We start from the raw sequence: 5,966 nt of genomic DNA, 5'->3' as shown, positions 1-5,966 counted from the left end.
ATCTCACAGAGCTTGCCTTAGGCAGACATGGCTAATCAACTGCAGATGACAGGCAAGCAAAGTGTCTGTCATTCCAGTCTGTGTGGAGCTTCTTCTACATGACTGCACTTAGCACACAGTACAGTGAGGTCCAGAGATGTATAGCACAAGATATCTAAACCCAACACCTAAGCTAGAAGCACCATGAGAAGTTGGCTAAGTCACAAGCCAGGAATGGCTACAGATCTTATCAGACCTGACTACTATATAGCCAAAGCAGACCTGTAGAAAGATCTATTGTCAAAGCTAATCACAGAGAGAACATGGGAGCAAGAGAAGTTCTGGGCTTGCCTACACTTAGTTTTAAGTGGGTTCTATGAGTAGCATCTTGTGGTGCTGATGCTAGTCTGTCATTCATTCACAAACACTCTGAGACTGATCTACAGGGAAGATCTGATCAGAACAGTATAGAAATCTCTCTTACTTATCTTTAGATTATCCATGGCAAGTCTAGCCACTGATCGATATAATGTTTATGTCCAAGCAATTTTGAGTGGATGGATGAAGGGAACCAGTGGACTTGAACTCTGTTTTCTAGGTCTCCTTTTCCCATTTTGGATGAGTTATTTGTATGGGTTCTTCTCAGCTCCACACAGTGGAGCACATGTAAGAACCACCCCAAAGGTATTTTGCCTCAGATGGACGAATCTTGTGCTAATATTAAGGGAAAATCATCAGAAGAATTATCTTCCCTCGTATTATCTTGTAGTTCACTATATATCTACATTCCAGTTCAGAATTCACCACATATACCTTTACCTTTCAAAACTGAGTTAAAAATGGTAGAATTTCTACCATTTGCACAATGGTCCCAGTATCACATTCCATCTGGACCTAATATGTTGCCTTTAAAATAGTTAATGGAAGTCATAGTTCAAAGAGCAATCACTGCAAACTTGCTCGTTCTGACAATCCTGTAAGCACTGATTTCACACTATAGCCCCTCTGGCTTTTGCATACCAAACCTATGTTCTTCTCCAAGCTGCTCCCTGTGGTATCTACACTGAAGATCACTGTGAAAAGCAACATGACTGGTCTGGTCTTGTCATTAGAAAGCCACTGTATATTATCAGAGAACCAGAAGCCCTCATACATTCTTCTGCAAAAAGAACCACACTGTATAACTTCCAGCCCTAGGTATGACACCATGTTTCTATGGCCATAAAGTTCAAAATCCCACCACTAGGAAATTGAGCAGCTCTCATGGCCATTGATGTTATGGAACCCACAAGCTCACATGAACTTCCAAAGGGAACATTCATGAATCTTGAGTGAGTATGTTTGTGCAGGTGCATGTGGATGTGTGTATATGAGAACAGGCTCCCAAGCATGTGCATGCTTGACCTTGGACTTTCCTAACAAGGAAAGAGAGTACACATCTTTGAAGCATCAAGTCTCATAATTGAAGCAGACTTTTATGGAGACCAGGACAAGACTTTCCAAATTAAATTAGTGTAGGCACATACATGCATAGTGTCCCCTACTACATGATGAAAAGAAGACACTTGTTAATGACAACAAAATGCAAAATGAATGTCTATTTCAGTCAGTTTCTCATTTCAAAAAACAAAACCAAAAAGCAAAAAACCAACCAACCAAACGAAAAGCTTTCCATGAGAAATGTGAAGTAGAAAACAGAGGAGTGAGTTCCAGACATAAATTCTCTCATCTTTGTAGCTTAGGCTTAGAAAGAGAAGAGTACGGAGATGAGGGAATTCTCAGGCCCTTCTTTCCTCCTGCATCCCATCTCCTACACACAGATCTCTTTTGCCTTCCTGGAGGACCCAGGACTTACTAGAATGCCCAAGACCTCACGTCTGTTTTTCCATCAAATGACCAGTCTCTGGATTTCCTAGATTCCCCATTCTTTCTTGTTTGAAGGACAGCAGAGGTAGTCCACAGAGCAGGCAGCTGAACCAGGCCATTAGGAGTATGTCTATGGCTGAGGGGAGACTCCTCAGGTTGCTTTTCTTTTAAAAATCTGCCAAAGTGTTTAAGGCGTGTAGACCTGGGGAGGCCAAGGGATTTCGTCATTTTAATGAGTCACAGTTGCAGCTGATTATTTTGATTAGATTGACTAAATATTTTGCCATTGAGATAATGCTTCAGGAGTACACAGTTCAGCGATGAGATGCTGCAGCTTGCAGGGACCTTGGAGATTTTCTAAAGATTTTCTTATTTCACAGAAGGGAAATTGGCACCTCCATCAGAGAGCACTGGTCTACCTGGAGCTAGGTGAATGAGTGGCATAGATTGAGTCAGGACCCACAGTCACAAAGGATACATCGTAGAAGGAAGCTGATAGTGTGGATGGAAGGTGGGTAACTGCTTTCTCTCCTTTCCCTGGTGGCCCTTTATACAAACAGTCCCTAAAGCTAAATAGCTAGTTGTATTTTTTAAAAAATAAAATAAGTAAATACAAGCCTTGGTTTCAGTGAGGTACTTTGATGTCCTTATGTCCTAGGTTACAGAAAGCTATTTGTCTACAGACCAGCATCTTAACAAACATATAACAACAAAGGACAAATAAGGTTGCCATACATTCCATGACTGTTGCCTGCCACTTTAGTGAATATATTCACTGACCTCTCAATTACCCTAAGGAATAAATGGTAAGATTATGAGTCTATATGTGGCAGAGTCCAGATTCAACAGGTTCAGACCATGTGAACAACTGGCTCCACATCGCATAACTAGTAGATGGGAGTATTTGGCAGCAGAGCCAAGTTCCATCCAAGTACACATAACTTGACCTACAGAAACAGATACATTCTGCTTAAGCTTACCAAGGGTCTATCTAGGCCCAGGCCCCGATTACATACATTGCAAATTCAGTAGTTGAAGAACAAACTGGATGAGCAAAGAGGCATCTTCATTCGGTGGCCTCCTGTGGAGGGTATGCCATACACATCTGTCTGGAGCACGGATTAATCAGGCCTCTAGACACATAGTTGGCAACCCATGAGTCCTGTTTTACAATGTTTGTTGACTACTGATGTTTTAGTGTTCTTGGGACTGCAAATCTCGGCACTGCTCAGATCCTTCTTTTGTCTTTCTCAAGATCCATTTTGACACATGTCCACATGTTTTCAATGCTCAGCCTGAACACATGTCATTTATAAACCACCAGCTCTCTCTCTCTCTCACACATACACACACACACACACACACTCATTTCACAGCAATCACAATATGTAGAGACAGTCCAGAGACAAAGAGTGGCACTCCTCTGCACTAAAAAATAGACTCAACAGCTCAATAAAAAAAGTAGAAAATTTGGAGATTGCATTTTCATTCCATTGAAAAATTGGGTGTAAAATCTTCTTGGAATGACTTTATAAATGCCCTGCATTTTCTGTTTCCAAATCAAATGCTTACTGATTTGAGTGAATGTAGATGCTCCTGTGAGCTACCTTAGGAAGCACAGACTCCTTGATGACAGAAACAGAAACCGAGGGACTGTCATAAGGCCAAGACAATTATAAAAACACAATGTTATGTATTTAAAATGCATTGATATGTAATTATAATAGTCAAAATTTGAAAAGAACCTATTGTGTTCCATTGTTTTAAACATTTGTGCTTATTTCACTTGACTCTCACAACCGCACTGAGAAATGTACAGCATTATATATTCCATGGTAAAATATGGAAATTGAGGCTCATAGGTTTCCAGTCACTTATACCAGACCACACAGCTAGGAAATGAAGAACTAGAATTTAAACTTCCAGCCCCTGGGCATGACTCACATCTGTAACAGGCCTGGAGCGTGTGTTGTATTATCATTAGTTCCACACAAGAGAAAAACAAGCTCAAAACAATAGTATACCTTTGGTAAAGCCACAAAGCATTCATTAGAGTGCTAGGAATCGAACCCAAGGCTTTGACCCCAGTTTTACACTCCCTTCCATACAGATCATCTAGGGGAGCCCATGGTGGGTTTCAGGAGGGGATGACTTCTTTTTGCACCAAAGAGTTTCAAATCTGCTGGTAAGAAGACACTCCCTCTGGAATGGTCCCAGAAGGGTTTTGGCCCTAGGTCATTTGTTTGAGGTAGGCAAGTAAGACACAAAGAAGCAGTGGTGGAGAAAGCCACTCTGTCTTTTGTCTGTAGCAGGCAGCTGGCAAAGCGCTGACCTTTTCAAACTTCAAAGGAGGTATTTGCCCAACACACATACACCCTGCCTTCTGGAGACTGGAAAAGGTTGATTGCTCTTCAGCATTAGCCTAGCCTTGCCATGAATAGTAGCCATGACTGCTGTTGAGTTAGTCCAGTCATGCTCCAGAGATTGATTTTGAGCCCCCACAACTTGCCTTGCAAGAGGCAGCTCTGTTCTTTGCAGATGATGAAAGGAGGGCCATGATAGGGGAACTGACTTGCCTAGCCATTTAGCGAGGTGGTGGTGGGGCCATGACCTCCTTTTCTGCTGCACATTGCCTCCCAATACTCAAGTCCCAAATGAAGCTAGTGTTCTGACTCCCCTCCAGTCTTCCCTGTCTCCGACATGGCCGCCACCCTCCCAACTCTTCAGAATGGAAACCATGCCCTTTCTCATTTGTAGTCTCCCCCTAGTATGGCAGGAGATTCCCAGATCCTGACATGGACTCATCTCTCGAATTATTCCCTCCCTGTTCAAGGTCTCCATTGTCCCTTCCTTGAGTCCTGGAAAAGTATTACCAAATCTCTTGCACTGACATTGCTTCCCAACTGCCTGTGCGCAGGATAGCCTGTAAAAAGATTCCATCAGACCACAGGCCTCTTCCAAGGATTCCTTATTTTTTGGAAGGGAAAAGCACAGCCAATGGCAGCAGTTCTTATGGCCTAAGAAGGATGTTTCCCCTAAGACCTCTGACCACCTGCTTCAGCTCCCTTTTACCAGGCCATTCTTCCATTCAGCCACACCAACCTCTGCACTTGAACACACAGTATGCTCCCAACTTAGAAATACGCCTCCAGCTGCTGCCTCTGCCCACAGGGTTGTTATCCCTATATATCCGCGAAGTCTATTCCTCTCCATGGTTTAAGTTTTCACTCAAGTTCCCCTCCTAGTAAGACCTATCCTAACTGCTTGCACTTAAGACTACCATCTCTTCTTGAAATGCTCAGCCCTGGTTAGGATGCTATGCATCCCCAATCTTGTAGCATTCAGCATCCTTACAGCTTACTGTATGTGCGTTTCTAAGGTGGTTTGAATGAGAAAAACTAGGAACCAAGTGTTCAAATATCCGAGCCTATGGAGGACATTTTTCATTAAAACCACCACAGTCTACTACCCGCTGTCCCCCATAGGCCTGCGGCTATCTCATGACACAAAAGTAACTTAGTCCAACTTCAAAAATTCCCATAGTCTTTAACAGTCTCAAAATTATTAAAAAGTCCAAAGTCTTTTGATTTTGTCTAAAGACAAATAGACTTGACATTTATTCTGAAACTCAAGGCAATAAATTAGCTATGATTGTCTGTAAAATTAAAAAAGTAAATTCCATGCTTGGCATTTAGTGGCACAAAGGATACATTCCCATTCCAAAAGGGAGGAATAAGAGCATAGAGAGAAAATACTGGACCAATGCAAGGCCTAATCCCAACAGGGCAAACTCTAATTCCTGCAGCTTCATGGTTATGTCAAAGTGCTTAGATGACTCTGTCCTCTCAGTTTTGCTGCCTACAGCCATTTCCTAGCTTTTCTGACTTAGTATTTAGACCCTGAGCATGACCCAGAAGATATTTCCAATAGAACCTAAGTCCTACAAGGGGAAGGATTTTGTCTGCCTATCTCATTGCTGTCTTAACATTGACAAATCCTAGCATCTTAGACACTCATAAAATAAGTAGCAACATGAGTGAAGATGAGTCAAATGAGTGGAGATGGCCCCTCTCTGCTGTAGGGGATAAAAGGACCTGTTTGAGTGTGTGAGAGTGTCCTTG

This window comes from Mastomys coucha, unplaced genomic scaffold (assembly GCF_008632895.1).
Source record: "Mastomys coucha isolate ucsf_1 unplaced genomic scaffold, UCSF_Mcou_1 pScaffold20, whole genome shotgun sequence".
NCBI classification, from domain to species: Eukaryota; Metazoa; Chordata; class Mammalia; order Rodentia; family Muridae; genus Mastomys; species Mastomys coucha.
The sequence above is the reverse complement of the archived record's forward strand: the minus strand, read 5'-3'. Positions refer to the sequence as shown.